The 16,030-nt window shown below is 39.8% G+C and overlaps 1 protein-coding gene and 1 long non-coding RNA gene across 4 annotated transcripts in view; one reads left to right on the forward strand and one right to left on the reverse strand.

Annotated features, from left to right (window-relative positions):
* The window catches only part of UNC5C (unc-5 netrin receptor C), a 390,559-nt gene that overhangs the window by 111,132 nt on the left and 263,397 nt on the right, over positions 1-16,030 (forward strand). The gene's annotated exons all lie outside the window — the stretch shown is intronic.
* LOC130362561 (uncharacterized) lies at positions 2,076-13,871 on the reverse strand. 2 transcript variants are annotated; one of them, XR_008891463.1, is made up of 4 exons: positions 13,641-13,871; positions 9,900-10,165; positions 6,222-6,371; positions 2,076-2,970 (listed from the first exon to the last, which is right to left on the reverse strand). It is a non-coding gene; the product is annotated as an uncharacterized LOC130362561 (long non-coding RNA). The 2 variants fall into 2 exon arrangements; XR_008891459.1 differs by lacking the exon at positions 2,076-2,970 and adding an exon at positions 4,355-4,910.

A 16,030-nucleotide genomic window follows, 5' to 3' on the forward strand; every position in this document is an offset into this window, starting at 1 on the left:
TGATGATGTTGATAGGTTTAATCTTTAAAGACTAGCCGAAGAGAACCTCAAGGTGGTGCAACTAGGAATATGTCATATATTTTCCTGAATAGCAAAGAGCCTTATGACTTTGGCTGATTTGTACTCTAAACAACTCTCTTAGGGAGACTACTAGATGGCTCCACTATGATGTGGCTCCCTGTTTCTATCATTTGTTGACCACAAATACTTTATTTGTGTGTTGGCTTTTTTGTTGGCCGAGCACTGGCTCTATTATACTGGGTGATATCGGCCTATCCAGTTGATAATTGTCCTGTGAAGTAGACCCCTTAGAAATTGGGAAATTAAAATTTCTTTTACCCTCATGGTTGAAATTCTCCTTCTGTCTAGTAGTGGAACTTGTCCTCGGTAAATATTTAGGCCTTTGTGTTTCCTAGACTACACTGACTTATCATCCACTGCCAGAAACAGATTGACCATCTGGCATTTCTGGTAAATGCTAGATGTGGTCATACCCTGGGCTGTTCTCCTAGGCAGCTCACCCAAGGTCTTGACACCAGAATCAGGACCTTGTGTACAGGTATCCCCACATAGAACATCCTGATGCCAGGCAGCATCAGGACGTTCTGTTTGTAGTGTACTCTTCCAACAAGGCAAAATGTAGTGCTGCAAGTTTCCTGTGCCAATCTGCCCTGTGGACAACAGGCCTGTGTCCGCCAAGTCCTGGAGAACCACTCAAGATCTCCACAACATAGGCAGATGTCCCAATATTGGCAGCATGGGGAGTTCATGTTTCCATGCTACCTATACCTCACTGGAGCAGCCTGTTCAATAAGTGAATAAGGGAACATGAGTGTTAATTATTTTATTTGTGCTGCAGCTGTAGCCATATTAAGGGGGGAGAGGTACCTACTACTTACCAACCTATCTAGGTAAAATGGAGGAACTACCTACTACCTGACTAGCTGAATGGGGGGGGGGCTATCTATTACATTCCTAGGTATAATTTATAGGGGGGGGGGGGCTACCTACTACCTGCCTAGCTAAAATGGGGTTGATTACCTACTATTTACCTAGCTAAAATGGGGGGGGGGAGACCTTTATAAGCTCTGGCTGGAAGAAGTCTTTATGGTTGTCTGGGCTTGAGGAAGAACATAAAAAAAAGAAAAGAACTCTGATCAGAGAAGACATTACCTGTAGGTCACTTGATGTACCTGTACTGTTATCTCTATGTGGAGAAATATTGGTTGTATTAGTGGTTATTATATTAGTGGTTGTAATTCTAGCTGAGTAGTGAGGGCATGCCTAACTGAGGGGTTATGTGTTTCTATGTTCAATGTATTGTCCTTCTTGTGTTAAAGGTGAAGTTTAGACTTAGGAGTGGTAGAGAATGTGATCAGATATTGTAAAAATGTATTTCTGCACTACAGGGTGTGAAGTGATACACTATGTGGGCTGGTAAGGTTTGTGTACCAGGGCTACTTTTTAGTCCCAAACCCAATTTATTCCACTGCCTAATGTCCCAGGACCTTATGTGACTGTGGACAAAACATCACTGTTGTCTGCAATGCACGGACAATTTGACACTGTTATAATAGCTTATGGATTTCACTAAGGCTTAAAGGGGTACTCCGGCCCTAATACATCTTATAAGATGTCTGATCGCGTGGGTCCCGCCACTGAGGACCCCCACAATCTGTCATTCAACACCCACCTTTGCGAGCTCTTGCACCTTTGTGAGGCTCTTAGTGTGCAGCGTGACGACCACGGGGTCGGAGTATTGTGATATCACGACTCCGCCCACGTGTGATGTCACACCCTGCCCCCTCAATGCAAGTCTATGGTAGGGGGCGTGATGAATTTCTTCTATCTCTGGATACATTCACAAGACATTTAAGAAATCCGCAAAACGTATGCATTTAAGAGAGAAATTATTTTACCAGTAAACCCTTTTTCCCCTAAAAATAAAATAAAATGGGAAGACTCTGTGCACTAGTTACCAAGCAAGCCAACTAAACACCTATACCCATGATGTTAAACGAAGAGGGTGACGCTCAAGGTTATACGGAATCAAAGCCAAAGTAAAACGTTAAATAGTAGTTTAATTTGTTCTATTATCCTATTATTTTATAAATTGGTTTCTGCTATTTAATATTTTACTTTGACTTTGATTCCATACAACCTTGAGCGCTATACTCTCTCTTATATTGTAATCCTTTTTCCCCTAGCTTTCATATTTGGAAATATCCTTTTCTTTAGAATTTACAGCAGAAAAATATAATTATTTATATTTGTAGGGCAAAAGTATCAACTGCTAGGTGTGGAGATGGTAAAACAGAAACAATGACAATAAGAACAATCATTGTATTATAGCATTGTCCGAATAGGCCCAAAGGAACTTAGGTACACAGGCTCACTTTGTCAGTGTAAACACCACTTAAGGTTAGAAAGTGAACTACTGTGAGATTCACGGTGATGTATATGTTTGGTCTTTCTCCTTCAGTTCAAGGGGCTTAGGTTTCAGTGTTCTCCTACACCCCTCCCACCTCGACTTCTCTCGTCCAGATCAATGTCAGTAGTTAAATGGATCAGTTATTTGAAAGCTGTCTGTTGACCTTCTTTCATGATTGATTGCACGAAAAGTGCACAGGAGTGAAGTTTCCAGCTAAGAGAGCAGCCACCGCTGACTGCTTCCCCCTGATTCTCCCCATAGACCGGTAGGGTTTCCCACAGAGGAATAGACTGCCTCCACTGATGCGTGGCCTGGAAGTCTCTCAAGTAACCATAATGAAGCTGAAAGGTACTTCTTGCCATCTCACATGGCCTGAAGGAATTATTGATGAAGAGAGGGACAAGGGCTGGAAGTATGTTTGCTTTCTGATCGCTCCTGACACAAGGTCTAGAACTGTGGCCTATAGTTATGCCGGTGAATATGTAATAGCATCGCCTCAGGGCTTTGGCCTTTATAATCTACCAGCAGCAGGAATCTATCTGTAGGTAAAAAAAGAAATTGTAAACTGCTTGACCTCATACTGTAGTTTTCCCATTGGGAAGAAATGCATTAACTAGATTTTTTTTTTTCCTTTCCGCTATCTGTAGCAATTCAAAACATAATATGAAAATACTCTTTTCCTACCAACTTCTGATCTAGACTATTTCCCAACACATTTCAAATGAAATTGCAAAATAAGCACTTTTGAAAATAAGTTTTTTTTGTTGTAATAGAACTGTTTAGAAAAAGAACCGGTGCAAAGCGCCAGTCTCTGTTATGTTGCGCCGCTCTGGAAGTGACAGGTTGCTACTTTGAAATATCCATTAAGTATTTGTTCACATCACTAGAAGAGGCTGGTAAGTGGGACACGTAAGGAGGAAAAACACATGTAAAATAATAATACCGGGGAAAAAAACACATAGGCGGCTATCAAAGATAAATCTTCAAAGACTTTTCTTTTCTTGTAGGTTTCTGAGTGGCACTTTTACACTTTGTTTCATTAGCTTTGATTCTCGTTAGCAGCTAATAATTTACACAGGTAGCTAAGAATCCAACATCCTTACAACTGCACAACATACATCTGCTAGACTGAGACAGAAGGGAGTCTGCTGCTAGAGTTTGCACTGCGTCTGTTATTTTAAACAACAGTGGCTATATCTGAGATATTATTAAGATGTTTTTCTTTAATATACCGTATTTTTCGCCGTATAAGACGCACTTTTTCTTCCCCAAAACTGGGGAGTTGGCTGTCCGGGCATGCTGGGAGTTGTAGTCTTGCAACATCTGGAGGTCCGCAGGTTGAAGACCATTGTCCTATACTTTACATTGTATTTGTTCATTTTCTGGTTCAGAATCTTTTTTTTCTAGATTTTGGACCTTTAAAATAGGATGCGTCTTATATGCCGGTGCATCCTATAGGGCAAAAAATACGGTAGTTTTTACGATTCTTTAATTCTTTTCATATATCTGGTTAGAAATGAAAGTATTAAACAGAAAGATAGCCTTTGTGTTTTGTTGTGATGCAAACATATTATTACATTATTTTCTATTATGTAATGAGTTAATATGATGACATTATATTATATTTAACCATTATTAAAAAGATGTAATCTGTTCAGGGAATAGATTTACTTTTTTGTCTGATAAATGTAATCTGGTCCTATCTCAGGGCTGAGGGAGGTTGTGATATATATGCTGATCTCAGAAGTGTCTCTGTTATCTGTTAGGCTGGGGTCTGATGTATTCCTGGGATGGAGACTCCCCCTACCTACAATTTTCCTCCCAGTACTGTGCGTAGGGGGAAAAGCTGAAAATCAACAGTAAGTGGGTGGGGGAAGACAATATCTCATGCTGTTGGAATCTGGCTATCTGTCTCTACGTCATAATGCCATATATAGCAGCCTAATGGCCCTTTTAGTTCAGATACAGTATGTAAAAATAAGAACAGACAATAGGGCTGTCTAGTGCCATTACCCTGTGCGTTTGAGCCATAGAATGCAAAAACAGTGATGTGCCTACCTTGACATATTGCACTATGGGCAAGACACCGTAAATTCTCTGAATTCCCCTCTGGGTTGGGAGCAGCCAACATTCAGTATTGGTATCCACAGGAGGAGGCAGTATGGTAATGGAGAACAAAATAAGAAATCCCAAAGGATCGCTTGAAGACTAGATATGTCATAGGCGCTCAGGTCATCCTTTAAAGGACCTGACAAAAAGGGGATTAAACTCCTTGAAACGCGTTGTCCAAAAATAAATGTCTTTATTGTTTGAAACTATCTGTATACTGTACATGATATCTGTCGGTAAGCCCTAGTGATATATCCTGTCCTCAAGTGATCCTTTGGGATTTCTTCTTTCATTCTCTAATGGCCCTTTCACACGGGCCGATTATCAGCTGAAGGAAGGTTCCTAGGTATGCTTATTCCCAATAATAAGACTATGTAAAAAGACAAGTGATCAGCTGGCAAATGAGAAAACACTGGTTTATTAGATTAGCAGATCTTCGGTGCGGCCAATAAAATCAAATCTATGGACTGCACATTGCCCCATGTAAAAAAGATGTGCAGTCCAAAATGATAAAGTTCAGGGCTGCATGAAGGCTCAGTGAGCGCGTACTAATAACTGGGGTTTATTATAAGAAGTCCATTGTCACATCCAAAAGGGCTCATAACATGAGCAGGATATGTAAACTTAGCTTTTCCATAGTTAGGCTAGAGCTCAAAGATAACCAAAAGTTGTTTTAGTCACAACTAAGCTGGGCCCCCCTTTAATGTTTCACTGTGAAACCATCACACAAATGACCTTACCACTACCTTACTACTAGGACATTAATCCATTCATAATGCTAGACTTTATTGATGGGAATGGGATGCTGGTTATAGACCATTATTTACTGTAAACAACAATTAGCATAGACCCCAATAAAGAGTATTATGGTTTCATCTAAATACGCAATAATAGGACCACTGTCTACAAGAGCCCTGCAAAGGTCCCACATACAGCGTGTCTCCCTTTTGCTTATGTACACAGCCATATTACTGCTTTATTCAAGTACAAAACCGGAATAAAGTTCCTGTAGAAGTCTTTGAGGTCCCACTTTACCACTGGATCCCTCTTTCTTTTGTATTTTTGTTATTAGACACCATTGCATATTGTAGAGGTATTCTTTTCTAATAGTGACATCTGTAATATATAAAGCAATGAATGAAGCTCATTTTATTCTACAGTATAAAGCAGTAGGGACTCCATGTACTACCTTTCAGGTTCTCATATATAATTTTACCTATCTTCTATTTAATATTGGGCAATTCAGTGAAAGGAAGTATAGTGTGAAAATTGAATGCAGTGCAGTTCTCCTTGATTTGAGCTCAAGTACCTCTACAATGGAGAGATAAAAGATATTAAATAAGCAGAAGTCTTAAGAAGTGTTTCAGTATAGTAAAGCTATGTATAACAGTATGCAAGTTTAGATGACAATAATATTATTAATGATTATAGTCATCTTCATCAACGTACTAGAAAAATGCACCCTGTGACTGTGTAATACCTTCTTTGACTGTATGCCAAAAACTTTCCATTTATGGAACTACATTAGCCTCCAAGTTCTAAAATATGGCTGGCTTTTTATTCTGTGGGTCACTAAGTCCGTCATTAGCTGGACTTTCCTGTGATTTGTTGGTACAGGTAATTTCATAAAGCATTACTCTACACCATTATGTAGACGTGCTACCATAATTTATATACTTACTTAGGAGGCTGACGAGAGGTTTGGAATGTGGAAGCCTCTAATTGGGAGGTAGCCAAAAAACAAGAATAATATCTGTTACGTTGCTAAATGCTTCACATTTCAATGCCGGGACATCCTGCAAAATTCTCGTATTGCTGTTGCAAGCTATTTCTTAAAGGCCAAATGAAAAAGAGAAAGTAAAATAAAGACCTCTGTCTACATAACAGTAAATATATCTAGCTGGTAGTTAGCCCAGGGGACATTTAGGGTACAGCATTCCCTTAGTGATATAAGAATTAACTGCAAAATTACAAGGAAATTACAACCAAATGTTATTTTATTTTTGTGATATCACATTTAAAGAAGCTTTCCATGTTATAGTTTTTTTTTATTTTTTATGCCTATATAGTGCAGCATACTGTAGGCTATTAATAGAGAATGATGTAACATCATGTAAGGTCAAAAAAAGACAAGAGTCCATGGAGTTTAACCTAAAACCCTACTGTGTTGATCCAGAGGAAGGCACCCCCCCCCCCCCTCCCATGACAGGGGAAAATTCCTTCCCAATCCCAATATTGCGATCGGAATAAATTCCTGGATCAAAGTTCTATCCACATAAATCTAGCATCCATAACCATTACAACAAAAAACATCCATGCCCCCCTTGAACTTGTTCATTGAGTCAGACATCACAACATCATGTGGCAGAGAGTTCCATAGTCTCACTGCTCTTACAGTAAAGAATCTCTGTCTGTGATGATGTGAAACCTTCTTTCCTCTAGATGTAGAGGATGCCCCCTTGTCATGGTAATTGGCCTAGGTATAAAAAGATCACTAAAAATATCTCTGTACTGTCCATTCATATATTTGTACATTGTGATCAGATCGCCCCTAAGACGTCTTTTCTATACCCCAATGTTGATTCGCCCCTAAGACGTCTTTTCTATACCCCAATGTTGATAACCTGTCTTGGTACTATAATCCTCCAATACCATCTTTGTTGCCCTCCTCTGTGCCCTCTCCAGTTCAACCATGTCCTTTTTATATACAGCTGCCCAGAATTGGACACAATACTCCGTATGTGGTCTGACTAGTGATTTATACAGAGACAAAGCTATAGTCCCGAGCCTCTATGCCTCTCTTGATACATCCCATGACTTTGTTAGCCTTGGCAGCCGCTGCCTGGCACTTATTGGTAAAGTTGAGTTTTCTGTCCACCAGTACCCCCAAGTCTTTTTTCGGTAGAAGTTTGACCATGTGTCTTATTATTTAGCACATAATTGTACATGTTGTTCTTACGGCCCAAGTGCATCACCTTACATTTATCCACATTATACCTCATTTGCCATGTCTGTGCCCAAGCCTCCATCTTCCCCAGATCCCTCTGTAATATTCCCCAGATCCCTCTGTAATTCCATCCCTAATATGAATTCCTTATGCTACCTACATTTTCAGTGAATCCTCTGACTAAGGGTGTGGTGTTTTATGACTATACCTCATCCTCCGACAACATGTTCAACAGTTGCCTGCCTCAAAATCTAAAATCGGGAACACTTCAAAAGCCTTTATACACATTAGATTGTTGTCAGCCCTTAGTGTCCCAAAATGAAATGGAGAGTCCTTTTCATTAATCATATACTGCATCTGTAGAGAACTTTTCTTCTATATCTTTCTTATATGTAGAATTGTTATCAGACCTTGGGATCTCAAATGGGAAGCATATGAAGTAAAGTGTGGCTTTATGTAGGTCCCCTTTGACCATTGGGTGCTTCTACAAAATGTATGCCCTTTTCTCCTTCCAATGCTGAATTCTTGTTCTATTGTTTTACATGATAAGTCTGCTTTTTGTAGATGGAAATGTCCCATTTTTCTAGTAACTAGTAAACAAAGTTAAAGGGGTACTTTGGCACTAAAACATCTTATCTCCCATCCAAAGGATAGGGGATAAGATGCCTGACTGCGGGGGGCCCGCTGCTGGGGACCCCCGTGATCTTCCACGCCGCACCCCGTTAGAATCAGCCCAGGAGCGTGTTCGCTCCGGGTCTTTTTACTAGCAATCACAGGGACGGAGCATAGTGACGTCACGGCTCCACCCCGTGTGATGTCACGCTCCGCCCTCTCAGTGCAAGCCTACGGAGGGGGCGTGACAGTTGTCACTATGCTCCGTCCATGTGATCGCTAGTAATCAGACCTGGAGCGAGCACGCTCCGGGGGCTGATTCTAACGGGGTGCAGCGTGGAAGATTATGGGGGTCCCCAGCGGCGGGACCCCCATGGTCAGGCATCTTATCCCCTATCCTTTGGAAAGGGGATAAGATGTCTTAGCGCCGGAGTACCCCTTTAAATACCATAAAAGTATTGAGTGAGAAGCCTAAACATGATATGGATTATTGATTATGATCTCATTGGGGGTCCTCGGATGCCTTGGAAAAGTCAGTAGATGTTACACATTGCCTGCATCTACATTTATTTATTTTTTTCACCTTATTTTGCCTTTTTAAATAAACATATATCTTTTCTTTATAAATACAGTCATTCTACTTTTTGGCAAATGTTTAGTATCATTGCATACAAAAAAAAGCATTTTTTTGGAAGTTTACTAGTTTCCCCTCCACCCTTAGCTCTACATAGTTTTATTGTTCTTTAGGGAGTGTAATCATCTAAAATATAACATTCAGTCTGCATTAATTGCTTACACATGTCACCCTGTTTTATATACTCTACCCTGTGTGCATATGTGTATTTAGTGTACAATGATCAGAATCATGGTAATGAGTTTACAGAAGTAAATGCTGTTCTATTGGGGAGGGCACACAAGGACAGATTGATTCCAACATTTACATTTGCTGCATAACAGATTCTCTATTCCCTGGCTGATGCTAATTATAGTGGGTTTTATACAAAGTATCTGGGAATAAAGAACAACCAGACATCCTAAAACATAAAGTGAACTGCTTAACTAGTAGCTTCAAAATATGGGGATAGATAGATAGATGCAGCAACAGGAGAATACAGCAGCACACTGCTAGCACAAAGATACAGATAAAACATGAAATGCTATACAGCTATAGTGTAAAAAATGAAAAAGTGAGGTACTTAGCTCAGAATTTGGCGGCCAAATAGCTTGGACCATCACACCCAGGTGGGATGGTCCAAGCTATTTGGCCGCCAAATTGTGAGCTAAGAACCTCACTTTTTCATTTTTTAAATTTTTTGCACTATAGCTGTATAGCATTTCATGTTGTATCTGTATCTTTGTGCTAGCAGTGTGCTGCTGTATTCTCCTGTTGCTGTATATTTAGCCTAGCAGCGTGCACCTGTATGCCAGGTCGATATAGTAGTTTAGAATCAGTAGTGCTGGCTAACTTATCCTTGTTTGTGTTAGATAGATAGATGAATAGATAAATGGATGGATAATAGATAGATAGATGATAGATAAATATGAAATAGATAGATAGACAGATAGATAGATAGATAATAGATAGATAGATAGATATGAGATAGATAGATAGATAGATAGAAAGAAAAGGTATGGTAGAATAGACTTAGATAGATAAAAAAAAATAGGTAGAGATATTGGAGATACTGTAGTTATCTCAACCCATTGACTATATTGGTGTTTTACCTTTAGTTAGGGGATCAAATCAGAACTCTGTATACATTTTTTCAAGTCCATATATCATGATATAATGATGCTTACGCCTTTCTTTTAGTTGTCCAATCCATTGGTACTTTAAAAAAAATAGATGACTGAGGAATCCCAGCATCCTTCACTACATGTTGTCACAAAACAACAAAAGCTAATTTTCCACCGAGCTATCTGTTGTCTGTAGGATGTGAACATAGAACACCGTGCCTTGCGCTGCGTCTACTCTTTAAAGCGTATGTGATTGACTTCTGACACTTCTGTGGCGTCAAATCATTTATTTTTTATATCACAAAGGTGTCCTATTTTTCTGCTATGTTCTGTGGGGAAGCAATAATGTGAACAATGAATTCTGACAGTTCCAACGTGACATACAGCCTAGTAAACAGAATGGCTACATAATCTATAACAAAGCCCATCAATTTTTTTTACCCTCCTTAATTACTGTATAATAACAGATTGACCGATCCATTGTCTTTATATAAGACTTACACCAAGTAAACAATGGACTTGAAAAGTCCAGGAAATGGATTAACAAGTTGACTTCTTATTTCCTTTATCATGCACAGTAGATATTGATAAAGAAAGTAGATGCTGTGATTATGTGTTATTGCTGTTTTGTTAATATGTTATATTATTGCCACAACTTTTTTTTTAATGAACTCCTTTTAAAGGGGTACTCCAGCATGGAACTTTTACCTCTAGACGCTTCCCAGCTTCTACTATATACTACAGAAAATGTTGTGTAGTTCTTTCCAGTCTAACCACAGTGCTCTCTGCTGACACCTCTGTCTGTGTCAGGAACTTTCCAGAGTAGAAACAAATCTGGACAGTTCCTGACATGGACAGAGGTGTCAGCAGAGAGCACTGTGGTTAGACAGGAAAGAACTACACAACTTTCTCTGTAGTATACAGCAGCTGGTAAGTTCTGAAATGCTAAATCTTTTTAAATGGAAGTAATTTACAAATCTGTATAACTTTCTGGCACCAGTTAATTTGAAAAAATAAATAAATAAATTCCACCAGTGAACCCCTTTAACATGCTTTATTGCAGCCACATGGACCATGGGAGCTTGAAGTCTGGAGCTTCATTATTAACTTCTAAGGGAGAGTTTTCTAGGCATGGTCTGTGACCTGTTCAGAGGTCATTGTGCAGGGAGGGGTGGGTGACTCCCCACTTATAGGGAATGGTAGATCCGATGCTATCTATTGAATATGTAGGTGTGAACTCTCATTGTTTTCCTTCCTATGATGATAATGCAGAATGAAAAAGGAGAATGATGAAAGTGAACTCTATTGCATATTATTAGGCTTAATGTCCAGATTGAATTGAACTCCAGAAATCCACCCAATTTGGAGACAGATGGGGAGCAGTTTTTATAAAAATTTAGCTCTGTTTTTCTATTCCTGGATAACCCCTTTAAACAATAGGTTATTTTCTAATGACACATTCCCAATAAAATGGATCGAGTGTGAAAATAAGGTTACACTATACCAAAAGGTAGTTAACTGACAACCTGCAGGTAATATTTTTCTCATGAAATCCTTATGAATTTGTTACTTTTCTAGGAAATGATGCTTCTTATTGGCCTGTTTAAAATTTGATAGTTCTATTTCTGGTTTTAAAAATAGATCACAGAACTTGACAATAGATGTTTTTAAAACTTAGCGAAATCTATGCCTACATTATTTATAGATCTTTCCTCTGTTACTGTCTGCCACTCCTGAAAAAATGTTCAAGGATAGCTGTTTTACTGCACTGCAGACAGACAAGCTTCTACTGGGATGCAATAGGAGAGATGTAAGTATATTAATTTTAATGAGACGGTCTATAGATGGCAAGTCGAAGATGAATCTTTGAGCTCTTGACTATCCTCCCAGACATGGTCTGCGCTGACATACCCTTTAGTGAGGAGCTAATTGGAGCAGTATCACTTGATTAGACCAAGCAGGCATGGAGACACAGCCGGGATCATTTACTACATGCTAAGATGGTGTGCAATGCATTTTCTCAGATAGGCACAATGATATGATTTATTATCACCTTTTTATAGAAGGGACAAAAACAGAGATGCAGCAGAGTCGAATGTGTTATTTTGACAGAATTCTTTGTAATATTTCACGTGTTTTTTTCTATAGCACTGCAGGTAAATATAATACAGTATCTTACTGCTATAATTCAGAGAAGAAAGAACACTAGAAACCACTGATCCCCAACGATGTGGCTTCTGTCTTTCACATGTGGCTCCCTAGTGGCTGCACAAGGAGCATCAGGAAGGTCAAAGCGTTAGTACAATTCAATACCAACCGAAATATTTGATCCTATACAGTGACCACATAGTGTTAGATACTGGCTCTACCCAGGCTCTAAAGACCATAAAAGTGATTAAAGTGCAATTATGTCTAGTAATTCCCAGGGGGAATCTTCTTAGAGTGAATCAAAAATGATGACGTCTTCTCTGATTGAAGTCATTTCCTTCTACATCTACATTTTGAAGGCCTCTTCTGGCCATAACTTCCCTCCACAGAAACTACTGGGCACACATAGGCTCCTCACTCCAGCACTATCCTCACCTGTAAACAAATTCTCCATCTGTGAAAATACTAGGACCCACTTTTTGTTCCTATACAGTAGTTAGGTCTCACACTATGCCTCTTTACAGTGGTTTGGTCACACATACAGTAGTTAGGCCCCCATATAGTAGTTAGGGCACTCATTTATTTGTTTGCCGCCTGCATAGTACATATGCTGCCCATATAGTAGTTAGGCCACCCAAATACTGTATTAGCTATCTGCCTATAAAGTAAATATGCTGCCCATATAGTAGTTTGTTCCCCATATAGTAGTTAGGCTTCTGCTGGCAAATTTGCATATGATTTGCCACCTACGTAGAAAAGTACATTAAAGGTGGATTTTGGGCCACTGCCCAGTTGTGTTGTGTTGTGTTGCAAGTTGCAATGTAACCAAAATGGTAATCATTAGATGTAAGGTCTCCATGTGCACTGCAATTTTCCTTTCATAATTAACCCTTAGCCTTAATCTTGTGAAAAGTTGAGACAGTGCTGAGTTTTTCATTTCACAATGATATCTATGACTTAAAGGGGTACTCCACCCCTAGACATCTTATCCCCTATCCAAAGGATAGGGGATAAGATGTCTGATCACGGGGGTCCCTCTGCTGGGGACCCCCCGCGATCTCCCTGCTGCACCCATCATTGGGTTTAGAGCATCGGGTGCAGTGCCGGAGGCTCGTGACACCACAGTCATGCCCCCTGAATGCAAGTCTATGGAAGGGGGCATGATGACCGTCATGCCCCCTCCCATAGACCTGCATATAGGGGACATGGCCATGACTGTGATGTCAAGAGCCTCCATCCCGCATTGCCAGTCATCCGGCAAGGAGCGAAGTTCGCTCCGTTCACCGGATGTCTGGGGTGCCGCAGCCAAGATCGGGGATCCCACCGCTGGGATATAGGGGATAAGATGTCTGGAGCGGAGTAACCCTTTAACAATGGGCTTCATAACCATTACAAACTGGGCCCTGCTTGAAGTGAGGTTCTTTATTCGTCCATAGAGAGTTACAGTATGATATGTACATGCAAACACTCATTATGAAATTTATGAGATAGGAACAGGTATTGTTATATTACATATTTGTTTTCAAATAGCTTTAGGGAGTGCATTGTTTTACACTGCATAAGCCCATAGCGCCTATAGCCATGGCAGCTTCTGTTGCTCTCTATCTCTCTATTGAACGCAGTGCTCTCCATAGACACACATTGCTGGTTACTTACTTTAACATGTCATGCTGTATAAAGAAAAGATGGAGACTGAATAGCATAGTCCCATAACGTGATGCATTATTCCATTGTACATATCCCTCATTAACTCTATCTGACAGGGATGTGAGTGTTCTGCAGACGGACCAAGGCTTTTGTCTCAGTACAGTGGATGTAATGTCTTATCAGTCGATGTCCTGGTGATGCTGAAGTCTGGTCAGTGCAGCAATTCCCGACAGGTGGTCATAAAAGACTGTAAGCAAGGCCTCGTATGGTAGCCTGGCAACAGTTGGCATGTGAGACTTGTCTCAGCTTCCCACTGATATCCAGCATTCTGCAACATGATTGTGTGTGCTATTCTAGCAAAGAAGCTTGGCATGAAAAATAACAGATATCTGATGAAATGTACTGTGTAGGTGAATGTACAATACTCATAGCATGCCACAATATTATATAGTCTTGTGTTCTCACAGCCAGTAAATATACTTTTTTCTTGACAGCGTGTTCTGTTACATACAAACCGTGTTACCTTAAATGTATTTTCTTACCTCTCTCCCATCGCGCATACAGTCATGGCCGTAAATGTTGGCACCCCTGAAATTTTTTCTATAAAATGAAGTATTTCTCACAGAAAAGGATTGCAGTAACACATGTTTTGCTCTACACATTTATTCCCTTTGTGTGTATTGGAACTAAACCACAACATGGAGGAAAAAAAAGCAAATTAGACATAATGTCACACCAAACTCCAAAAATGGGCCAGACAAAATTATTGTCCCCTTTCAAAATTGTGGAAACATAAGATTGTTTCAAGCATGTGATGTTCCTTTAAACTCACCTGAGGCAAATAACAGGTGTGGGCATTATAAAAATCACACTTGAAAGCAGATAAAAAGGAAATAAGTTTGCTTAGTGTTTGCATTGTGTCTGTGTGCCACACTAAGCATGACAGAAACAGGACAACAGAAACAGGAGAAAATAACTGTCTAAGGACTTAAGAACCAAAATTGTGGAAAAATATCAACAATCTCAAGGTTACAAGTCCATCCCCAGAGATCTAGATTTGGTGTCAATGCAGGATAGTCCGGATGGTGGATAAGCAGCCCCAAACAAGTTCCAAAGATATTCAAGCTGTCCTGCAGGCTCCATGTGCATCAGTGTCAGCGCAAACTATCCATCGACATTTATATGAAATGCTATGGCAGGAGACCCAGTAGGACTCCACTGCTGACACAGACACATTAAAAAGCAAAACTACATTTTGCCAAAATGAACTTGAGTAAGCCAAAATCCTTCTGGGAAAACATCTTGTGGACAGAAGAGACCAAGATAGAGCTTTTTGGTAAAGCACATCATTCTACTGTTTTCTGAAAAGAAAATGGAATGAGGCCTACAAATAAAAGAACACAGTACCTACAGTGAAATATGATGGAGTTCTAATGATGTTTTGGGGTTGTTTTGCTTCCATCAAGTTCAACCTATAACCCTAATGAGTCCCTACAGAGTTGATATAGATCTGGAATCCATAACCTGTAATGTTATTATTCTCCAAAAATGCATCCAGAACCTTTTAAATTCTTTTACAGAGTTCACCATGACCACCTCCTCGGGCAGAGAATTCTACAGTCTCATTGCTCTTATAGTAAAGAACCCCCATCTGTGCTGGTGTAGAAACCTTCTTTCCTCAAGACTTAGAGGATGCCCCCTTGTTATAGATACAGTCCTGGGTATAAATAGATCACGGGAGAGATCTCTGTAAGGTCCCCTGATAAATTTATACATAGTTATTAGGTCTCCCATAAGCCTTCTTTTTTCTAAACTAAACTAAATAACACAAATTCTGATAATCTTTCTGTGTACTGTAGTCCTCCGACCCCCATATTACTCTGGTTGCCCGTCTTTGAACCCTTTCCAGCTCCACTATATCTTACTTGTAAACTGGTGCCCAGTACTGTACACAGTATACCATGCGTGGTCTGACTAGTGATTTGTACAGCAGTAGAATTATTTCCTTGTTGTGGGCATCTATGCCTCTATTGATGCACCCCATGATTTTATTTGTCTTGGCAGCAGCTATCCGACATTGGTCACTACAGCTAAATTTACTATTAACTAAGACTCCCAAGTCCTTTTCCACGTTAGTCGTCCCAAGTGTGCTCCCATTTAATACTTAATCCCAGCCCGGATTTTTCTTCCCCATGTGCATTTCCTTACATTTATCAGTTTTGAACCTCATCTGCCACTTCCCAGCCCAAACCTCCAACCTATCCAGATCCATTTGTAACAGTGCACTGTCCTCTATACTGTAGTGTTTACTTCTTTGCAGAGTTTAGTATTTCTGCAAAAATTGCTACTTTACTATTCAACCCCTCTACAAGATCATTAATAAATATATTAAACAGAAC

Source organism: Hyla sarda, chromosome 1, assembly GCF_029499605.1.
Source record: "Hyla sarda isolate aHylSar1 chromosome 1, aHylSar1.hap1, whole genome shotgun sequence".
In the NCBI taxonomy this organism is placed as follows: Eukaryota; Metazoa; Chordata; class Amphibia; order Anura; family Hylidae; genus Hyla; species Hyla sarda.